The sequence below is a fragment of the Panicum virgatum genome, chromosome 2N, assembly GCF_016808335.1.
Source record: "Panicum virgatum strain AP13 chromosome 2N, P.virgatum_v5, whole genome shotgun sequence".
Lineage (NCBI taxonomy): Eukaryota > Viridiplantae > Streptophyta > Magnoliopsida > Poales > Poaceae > Panicum > Panicum virgatum.
The window spans coordinates 20,112,963-20,123,782 of record NC_053146.1 but is presented as its reverse complement, the minus strand read 5'-3'; the positions used below and the strand labels follow the sequence as shown (position 1 = coordinate 20,123,782).

Below are 10,820 nucleotides of genomic sequence, written 5' to 3'. Positions count from 1 at the left end.
TCCGCTGAGAAGAATAGAATTATTGAAAAGCTGGTGAAGGACCATGAGGATAACGAGAAGGTCATAGAGAACCTTCAAGGCTTGGTTGAGGAGGAGAAGAAAGAGGTCTCGGAGCTGAGGAATCAGGTTAAGGGGCTCGAGCTTGCTGCTAAAAAGAAAGATGAAATTCTGGCGAAGGTGGATGATGAGACCACGAAGGTACAAACTGTTTTTAAGGAGATTGTCCCCAAGAGCGAGGAAATTTATCAATCTTACAAGAAAGCACTAGCCACCTTCGGAGGTGATCCCCTGCCACTTCCTCCTCCTGCCGAAGGTCCGGAAGGGGTTCTCAGGATGTTCTTGTGTTTGTTCAGTGAGTTCGAAGGTCTTCAGGAAATCGCAGAGATCGCTGAGGACAATGCAGCCGCAGTTGCTTCAGAGGGCTTGATGGCTATCCTGAGGCATGCTGGTTGTGCCGACCTAGACCGGCTCGTGGATCGAGACTTCGATTTTCCTTCGCACGAGGAGCTATCTTCTGTGCTGGAGAGTGTTCAAGGTTTAAAGAAGGCATTCTTTCGGAGGTTCTGGCTGATATCAGGGAGGGAGACCATGCGGGCCATCGCTGTCGCGCAGCTAGAAGCTGTAAGTGTTCTTGATCTAGAAGCTTTTGTATTTTGTGTTCGTGAGTGCTTTGCTAATGTCCCTTTGTGATTGGCAGGAAAAGGTTGATGTCGAAGGTTCTGGAGGTCAAGCCGGTGACAATGAACCTCCGACTGAGGCTGGTGCTGTGGCTCTGGACACTTCCTTGCGAGATGAAGCAGAGAATCGAGGGGAGCAAGTGTAGCTTCTAGGGTATTTGTGATAGCTAGGGAAGTTTTTGAGAGACATGCTGATTGTAATATTCCTGGTGCTTAGGGGCTGGGAGGTCTTGGTGAACTGCCGAAAGGCTTGACGTGGGAGGGATTTTGTCGGGCTCGTCTTGGGGCGAGCATCATGGAGTACTTGATGTTGACTGGGGTGCGAAGCATTTGAACTTTGCTATGTTTGCGCTTGATTTATGACGATGTATAGTTGTAGGGGTCTGCTGCTTTCCTTTGACTTGATTTCAGCTTCGGACGACGTAATTTAGAAAATGTCTCCCCCCTCCTCTTGCATCATTGGGAGATGAAATCTTGGGGGTTTTATGGATACTTCTTTTGATCCATCTTTATGCGAATGTTTTGTGTTAGGACCTTCGATCCAGGTTGTTGGCGAGGGTTGTGCGATCTGTAATGGATGTGAACTTGGTGCGCTGATGCTAGGATTGATCTGTGGTGGTTTGCCGGTAATTTTCCTGGCAGTTCAATGGTGTTTGAGCATTGTGTACTTCTTTGCCAAAGGTCTATGCGGTAAGTACTTTGTTAGCCGAAGGTGTTTTGGCTTCGGGTCCTAACTTGACCGATGACCCCTTGGCGATTTTTGTGCCATAGGCGCTTCGTTAGCCGAAGGTGTTTTGGCTTTGGGTCTTTGACCGACAGCCCCTTGGCATTTTTATGCCATAGGTGCTTTGTTAGCCGAAGGTGTTTTGGCTTCGGGTCTATGACCGACAGCCCCTTGGCATTTTCGTGTGTTATGCACTTTGCTTAGCCGAAAGTGTTTTGGCTTTGGGTCTTAACTTGACCGACAACCCCTTGGCATTTTCATGCGTTATGCGCTTTGCTTAGCCGAAGGTGTTTTGGCTTCGGGTCTTAACTTGACTGACAGCCCCTTGGCATTTTCGTGCGTTATGCACTTTGCTTAGCCGAAGGTGTTTTAGCTTCGGGTCTTAGCTTGACCGACAACCCCTTGGCATTTTAGATAAGTATGCGAAATTTGCTATGATTGTGAATTTTGTAAACTTACCAACATGCATGAAATGCAATGGTCAATAATTGCAACTCTGTAGTTGCTTCGAGTCAGAGCATTTGAAGGGAAAGGTTTTCATTTCTTCATAGATGATTTACATTAGGTGCGCCTCATTAAAAACCTCACCCCCGGTGTTGGGTTCCCTTCTATGAGGAAAAGAGTACGCCCCATGACTCAATGCAGAAAAGAAAAAGACTCTACCCAACATCGAAGGTCTAGGATTTCTTATAGCTGTGCAACCTAGCCTTCTTTACATTAGTTTACACGTAGTACTTTTTTAGGCTGTTAGCATTCCACGGATGCTATAGCTCATTGCCTTCGAGGTCTGCTAGGTGGTAGGAACCTGACCTGTTGGAGTATAGAACCAAGTAAGGCCCGTCCCATTTGGACTGCAGTTTGCCAACGGTTCCGGCATTCAGTTTTCTTTTGAGTACCCAATCTCCTATAGAGATGAATTTGTCGATGACTTTATTATCTCTCCACTTTCTTGTTTCATATTGGTATTTGTGGAGGTTCTCCGAGGCTTGCATGATGTCTAATTTTGCTAGATCTGCCTCAATCGAAGGTTCGATGTTGTTGCATTGCGACTTGAGACTCTGGTGTTTCAGTTCCTCCGGGGTCATTGCTTCTACTCCGTACAAGAAACTGAATGTGAATTTAGTGGCTCTGCACTCGGTAGTGTTATGAGACCAAATAACCTTCGGAAGCTCATCTGCCCATTTTTCTTTCTTCTGATCGAACAAGCACTTCTTGATGGCTGTAAAGATTATGCCATTTGCCATTTGCCCTTTCCACCGCACCGTTTGACTGTGGGTGATAGACCGAAGCAAATAGAAGCTTTGTGCCGACTGAGTGGCAGAACTCCTTGAAAAGCTGAGAGTCAAACTGTTTGTCATTGTCTACAGTTAGTTCCCTTGGGACTCCAAATCTACAAATGATGTTTTGCCAGAAGAACTTTCGGACAGACTCGGAGGTTATATTGACTAGTGGCTTAGCCTCGATCCATTTAGTGAAGTTTTCTAAAGCCATGACTGCATCATTCAAGTTTCCTTGGGCAGTTGGCAACGGTCCGACAAGGTCCATTCCCCATCTTTGGAGCGGCCAAGCTGGATGTATCAGTTGGGTTAGGTTCGAAGGTCTGTTATATTTGTGGTCCATCATCTGATAGCCCTCGCAGGTTTTGACAATGTATTCTGCATGCTTTAGAGCTGACAGCCAGAAGAAACATTGCCCAAATGCCTTGGACACAAGGGGTCTTACCCCGATATGCGAGCCACAGAGCCCGGAGTGGATTTCCTACAATAGCTCTCTGCCCTCAGCGATGGTAATGCACTTGAGCCATGGGGACAACCACACCAGACTTGTACATGTGACCATATGATATTGTATAGTTTCTTGCCCTCAGAGACATCATCTTTTCATCTTTCTCGTCCGAAGGATCAAAGTGACCTTGGAGGTAGGTTATTGTTAGCATTTCTTAGCGTCATCACTAGGAGTGGTTAGTTCCTAGCAACGGCGCCTCGAAAATGCCGTGTGGTATGTCTTAACGTTTACAGAAGGATCCGCAAGTGCACGGATATACCATTGTAGGATTTCACCCGGAAGTATTCATGGTATCGTTATTTATATTTTCCCAAGGGATGGCTAGGTAGTGTAAAGTTTATTTACAAGTTCCATAACCATGACACGTATGAAGTAAGATGAAGACCACTGACTATACAAGGGTAAGTGATAAATAAATGATAATTACGGGTAATGTGACACACACAGAACAGCCAACTCTCATGAATAAAGAATAAACAAGCAATCCTAAGGTTAGCGGGAGCATAGGCAAAGATCCTAGTATACTATTCATGTTAGTAGATAAGTTACGTTAGCCACATGCTTAGAACTGCAGGTGCCAGGAAATTAGGGACATCGGAGAGAATGACACGCACTGGAGAACATCCAGTCCTGTTTCATCTTTGCATGAACTCCTACACAGTACCCGAACATCGGGGAGTACGCTAACCGAGAAGTAGTTTCCCAGCGGACCGACAGGGCTGTCACCACCTGCGGTCTACCCCAGTCACACCGTGGAGTACCGTCATATCCGAAGGATCCCGCATACCCGGGCACCATGCCCATATATGAAGTCACTACCCTAGCACTCCCGAGTCCCCCACCCTTCGGATGGACAGGTAAGATGCTAAGGCAAGCCCGAAAGCACAACGAACCAATATCCTTACACAGATCATCTGGTCTAAGCAAGCAACTAGTATAACTTGAATAAGCACTAATCAAGGCTAAGCAAGCTACGAACATAGCAAGATAGCCAAGAATGAACTCTAAATGAATAGCATAAAGAAAGTCGGAATACAAAGCCATACCAGAGGCCGAGGATTGCTCGCCGACCCCGAGGACGACTGGATTCGCTAAGGAGATGAAGTACTAGTCTAGCTCCACTACCCTAAGGAGTACAAGTCACAAGAGAGTGTAGAGAGAGAGGCCTTCAAGTGGTGTGTGTGGTGGGAGGCCCCTTTTATAGCTTGAGAGGTCGGTTCCCGCCATCTATAAACATGGAAACATCATCAACCGCCTTCAGGAGGATAGGATCAAGCTTCCCGCCAAATCTCAGCCTGAATGGCTAACATGTGGGGTCGACCGACCCCCTCTTCCTGCCACTGGCACCGTCCTTCTCTAGTACACTGCCTGGTGGGTCCTGATGTCAGATGGTCGGTGCCGGGGCTTGGTTGGTCGGTTTGGTCTGGTTTGTGGGCCTCCTTTGCTCATGTTACGCAGGACACGATTGTCTGTGACTTCTGTCTGCGTATTCGTCGTGTTTTCGTCTTATTCCAGACTTGTACTCCTGAAATCATGAATCTTCGAAAACAACTATGGAGCTAGGTTAGTGATACAGATATCCGATTAAGAGGTATAGTTTTTCTTCTTTTATGAGTATAGTTGACGGTCATATTTCACACTTAACGACCGTCAACAACACCCCCAAGCTAGCCTTTTGCTCGTCCCTTAGCAAAACAAGGCGCTCGTTTGTTGATCAGGAGTTGCTACAATGTTGAATTCCCAATTTATACTTAGGCACAACCAAATGCTTCTTACCTTGATTTTGAATAAGCTAGCTTTTGTTCTTACCTCTTACTTTACTCCTGTGGAGCTTTTAGCTTCACCTCATTTTTGGCGGTTGAGAGTTAGAACGGTATCATAGAGTGCTCATATTTCTTTTCTTTAGTTCAACCGTCATTCCGGAGGTTTTGTAAAAGAATTTTATAAAGTTTCTCGGATGATCTCTCGGATCGGTCGATGTGTATAATTCCTCACCAAGGCATTATTATGCCTTTCTTCCTCAACCTATCTCTAATGGCTGTTTTTGTGGAGCTGTAGGTGTGGAGGATTTGAAGGCATACCTGCTTCCCATACTTTGCTAAGTCAAAGATCAGATCTAAAGGAGAAACAAGTCATAAACCTTGATTAAGATGTGCAAGTGTGTGGATATATTTGGTGGATGGTGTATGAACTCCTTTGTATGCACCATCTCTCTTTTTCTTTCTTTTTGGATAAGGGGCTATCTCTCTTTTTTTTGTTGACATGCCTAGGCATGTGGCATACCTTCTTTGGGTATGTATCTTTTATTTTCTTTTTTCTTGACATGCCGAAGCATGTGGCACACCTTCTTTGGGTATGCATCTTTTATTTTCTCATAGCCCCATATCCTTGACATATATTTTTTTTTGAGAGAGAGGTGTCATACATGGACTTGGAGTTTTATTTTGTGGATGTGTGGATATTTGCTTACTTCTAGTGTAGAAGCATAGCATGTGGTGGAAACGTGTACGTGATCTTGATCATGGGAGTATAAAATGAATGTCACTAAGGGTCACAATAATTTGACAAAGCTCAATGAGATAGCATGTTGCATATGTGGAAGGTTTTGCAATAAAAAACAACATATGGCTTTGGATAGGAATTTTCATATCATTGAGGAACTTTATTATATTTTTTTGTGTTTTCAAAATTAAATACTCCGGATGTCAAGTATCACATAAGAGAAGATCATAGCAACTCTACTTAACCATATCATAGCTCACAACAACTTAGATTCGGATCATGCTTTTTGCTACCCACAAGTTTCAAGTTTAAGGTTTAAACATTTTAAGCCACCAAACCCAAAACTAGGTAGAGCATAAAGTTGTAACTAAGTATATGAAGGAAATTAACAGAGCAATTATTCATCATCTCAACAAGGAAAACTTACACCATGCTTACTACACATATTAAAAGAAATATTTTTGGTGTTTTTTAATTTTTGTAAATTTTTATTTATGTTTAGTTATGCAAATTTTTATGGATTTTCTGATTTTGCAAATTTTTATGGATTTCATGCAAGGTTATGAAAGCAGTAAAGATAAGTGATACAAGTTACCTCTCGTGGGGGTCCTCCCCCAAGCTAGCTTCGGGCTCACTACGGCTGGTCGGGGTTGAAACTTGTCCAGCGGCAGTATGCCCTCCACTCCTCCTGTCGCTGCAACTGCAACTGCTCCATGTCGTGGATTCTCTCGCCAGTGTGATGCTGCCATGCTTGGGTTGTATCGATATGTTGGTTCAGCGTCTCTTGTATGTTGTCGCCCTGCACGCGCAGCTCACCTAGCTGCTGGGTGATGGCGCCGAAACCTCGGGACGAGAACGTCCGTCTGATGAGGTTCGGGGCTCCACTGGAGCTGGAACTGGTGGACCGGCAGCCTGGTGCCTGCCGTGTCCACTCCTCAATGCTGGCACTGTGCCATGACGAACCTCCGGCCTCATGCTGATATGAGTGAAGTGGCTGCTGAGGCGGTGGTGTCGGCTCTGTCTCCCTTCTGGTCCTGCTTCTTGTCATCCTGCCAGGCAAACCAGAAGATCTATGCCTACGACCCCCTTCTCGTGGAACGAGAGGGATGGTTAGCGAATGACAATTATACAAATGGAACTCCACATTGGGCAGCTAAATCTCATTTGTATAGCCCAAGTAAAAGAAATTCAAAGAGTCATTCGGGCCTTTCTTGAGTGTGTGACCTTGGATCGAATAAGCCTTGTCGATATACGTACGGTCACCCTCAATGAAAGGAATAGAATTCCCCTCTAAGGCACTGATACGTGTAGCGATGCGAGTAATCAAAGAAGTGCACTCAATAGGACCCGTCATCTTGAAATTCGAAAGCCATTGCCTTACCAAAGCTTGCGTGGGGGAGATTTTGATCTTGTTGACCATGGCATAAAGAATGAGCAACTCATCGTTGCGCACGGGTCGGACATCATCTCTTGGAAAGAGAGTGATGGCTAACCACTTGTGCATCAACTGAAGAGTTGGATTATGAATGTCGCCGCACCGAGGTGCGAACTTGCCATGGACAACTTGACCCGAAATCAGGCCCCAAAACTCATGACGATTAAAACCTCGGCAAGCTTGGTCAAGAGAAATTGGCCAGTGTTTGTTGAAATCGAGGTGGCCAGCAAAATTTTTCCAAGAAAGCAAATATTCTTTCCCAAAAAGTCGAAAGTAAACCCCATTTTCCACCTCCCGAAGAGTGCAAAGAAGTTGGATGGTGAGGAGTCGAGAACCATACTCCTCAACGGGAACGAAGTTATCCCATCCAATTTCATGCCAAACGTTAGAGAAGTCTTCGTACATACCTGTTTTGATGAGGAGGTCCGGATTGAATGCTCGGGTGTGGACGAAGCTTCTGTTCTTGAGAATGGCGTAGCCTTGTCGTTCATGATCATCTCGCAAGTCGAGGTACAGTGCATCTTCCGCATCAATCTCTATGACATCGGCTTGCATCTCTTCGTACTGTTCTTCTTCCTCGTAGTCCATCGTGCTTGGTGTAGGCATAGGTTCAGGTGTGTACGAGCTTGAGCCACCCCGAGAATGGGACGAACTTCCACCCATCATCTTCTTGAATGCGCCGGAAACCTTCCGCTCTAAGTCTTTCATGATGGAACAAAAACACGTGCAACTCGAAACGGGTTACGTTAGTGAAACTGAAATGAATGTTCTTACCCGCGAGTTGCTCCTTCTTTCTTGCAGCAAAGAAATGAGAGAGAGAGAGGTCTCTTGAATTCAAATCTTGAGCAAAAATCCAATGAAAACCCGAGAGCAAAGTTTGAGAGAGTTTGAGAAGGAGTGAGTGAATGAGAGTTGAGTGTGAGAGATCAAAACTCACCCCTCGGCCTCTATTTAAAGGGAGAATGGCCGGGCACTGTTGGGAGAGACCAGGCTCAACGGCTTGTGACCGTTGGAAAAGGCTGGGTCCACTAACTGTTGGCAGGGGGCCGGCCGACCCTAAGGTTTGTCCGAACCCTAGGTGGGCCCCCCTACTGACAGCCAGGGTCCACTACCCCTCTAACAGTCAAAAACTTTTAAAACTTTGGTGCCGGCCAAACTTTGCTTCGAAAAGGTGTTCAAAATTATTTTTCAAAGGATTTTCATGCTCGGTTTTTTTTTATTTTTGTGAAAGGAAGAAAAAGTGCTAGAAAGGTTTCTAGCATGCATGAGTGTTCTGAAAATTCAAATATGCAGTGGGAAAAATAAAAAAAGTTGAGAAAAGTTAAAAATGGTGGAAAGCAAATATGAGATACGTACCGATTTACCTTCGGTAAGGGCTCATTATTTTGAGTATGACGAGCGGGACCTTTCTCCTGCTGTGATTACCACTGCTCGGCTCGTCCTGGAGAATTGGACGAGGACGAGCTAGCGACCTTACGCCACACCTTCTTTGTATGTCTTTTCTTTGATCTTGTGGCCGTAGGTCTCGGTAGTGGGGATTCTGGTGCATCCCAAATTGCGTGCCCTTCGTCATCCTATCGGTTCAGGATGCGCTGCTCTTCCCTCTATTTGAATCTGAAGAACATGTTCTCCTTTCCGATGTGGAAGCAGATTTCTCCTCTCCCCACGTCAATCCTTGCTCTGGCGGCCCTCAGGAATGGTCGCCCAAGGATGAGCTCGATTCCGAGGTCGCCTTCTATATCCATGACCACGAAGTCCGCAAGGACAAAGGAATCTCGCACGTGGACCAAGACATTCTTGGATATCCCCTCGGGATACCGGATTGTAGAGTCTGTGAGCTGCACACACATATATGTTGGGGAGAGAGCAGGGTATAAGAGTTTCTTGTATATTACCATGGGCATAATGTTGACACTGGCCCCCAGGTCGCAGAGTGCATGCTCGTAGTATTGATCGAAGATTGAGCAGCTGATCATGGGGACCCCTGGATCTTCTTGAATTGCTGCTACCAGGCCATCCCAAGTGTCATTCTTTGGAGGATTGTACCTGCCTGCATGGTTAGTGCGAGGAGTCTGCCGGGGAAGGTTGCTCCACCCGGTAGACACCATATTTGTAGTTTCAATGGGAGATTCGGGTTGCCCCGGAATCTTCCCGGACTCAGAGACAGGAATAGCAGTAGCGATTTGAGACAGTCGTGATTCTATCATTTTGTTGAAACTTAGTTGATTTTTGAGAGGAGAAGAAAGAGTTTCAACTTTAGCATTTATACCTTCTAAAATTTTATCTTTGGCAACAAGCTTTTTGTTTAAAGATTCATTTATTTTAGCTTGGCCAAAGACTAAATCTCTCAAGGAGGGTTGGTTCGAATTGAAATTTGAGTTAAAATTGTTACCTCCTCCTTGGAATGGTGGACGGAACCCGGTATTGTTGTTGTTGATGTAGGCTGCATCTTATCGGGTCTCGGAGCAGTCATTCCCCGAGTGTCCACAGTCACCACAGACCTCGCACGTAAAGTACGAGTTCATGGCATGGACAGAAACAGGCATTTGTTGCTGGTTCCCTTCATAGAGTTTCTTCAGTAGGAGGTCTAGCTTGGCGGCGAGCATGTCCGTCTCTTTGATGGTGTGCATTCCGCCCTTGGTTCTGGGCTGGGAACGCTCCTCGTTCCAGCCCTAGTTGGAGACCATCTTTTCAATTAAGGCCGTAGCCTTGGCAATTGTGAGGTCCAGATAGGCTCCTCCAGCAGCGGCATCAAGATGGGCTTTGGATGTTGTCGTTAGCCCATTGTAGAAGCTTTGAAGCACGTGCCACTCGTCCATCCCATAATGAGGACATGCGAGTATGTATTCTTGCAGTCTCTCCCAAGCTTCTGGGATGGATTCCATCCCCGTCTACTGGAAACTTGAAATTCTTCCACGTAGGGCATTTGTTTTGCAAAACGGGAAGAATTTGGCGAGGAATGCCGTAGAACATTTGTCCCACGTGCTGACAGCTTCCTTATTATGATAAAACCACTATTTCGCCTTCCCCCAGGAGGGAGAAAGGAAACAGGCGAAGCCTGATGGCGTTAGCTGTAACGCCCCGTATGGTTACGGTTTTGCAAAGCTCCAGGAAGTTCTGGAGATGGGCGTTTGTGTCCTCATTCGGCTTGCCACAGAATGGGCTAGCCTGCACCATATTAATGAGACTGGACTTCAGCTCAAAGTTTACGTCCCCAACATCAACGTTGGGTCCAGTTGCCACATTGGCAGCTGAGGGGACGGAGAAGTCGCGGAGAGTCTTCTCAGCCATGGGTTCGGTGATTGATGGTGCTTGGGAAGCTGGCTCTCTTGTCGACTGCGAGATCGGAGGAGGGACGACGTGAGGTCGGGCCCTTCTCACGAGCTTCTCGGGATTTTCAACAAAGTTTGTCGGCAAGGAGAAACCAGACATACACTACTCTGTTTTCATCCAATCAGGAGAAAACAAAAAGATAAACACATTAGCCTGTATAAGCAGTAGCTACCTCTTACTTATATTGCCATATTTAAGTACTTATTAAATATACTTTACACCTAGTGCCATCCCCGGCAGCAGCGCCAGAAATGTTTGTTGGCATTTCTTAGCGTCATCCTTAGGAGTGGTTAGTTCCTAGCAACGGCGCCTCGAAAATGCCGTGTGGTATGTATTAACGTTTACAGAAGGATCCACAAGTGCA

General features: G+C 45.9%; 1 non-coding gene across 1 annotated transcript; it reads left to right on the top strand.

Moving 5' to 3' along the window:
• Positions 1 to 9,940: 9,940 nt before the first annotated feature.
• On the top strand, positions 9,941 to 10,047 carry LOC120663106. Its single transcript, XR_005670329.1, has one exon. It is a non-coding gene; the product is annotated as a small nucleolar RNA R71 (small nucleolar RNA).
• Positions 10,048 to 10,820: the final 773 nt, after the last annotated feature.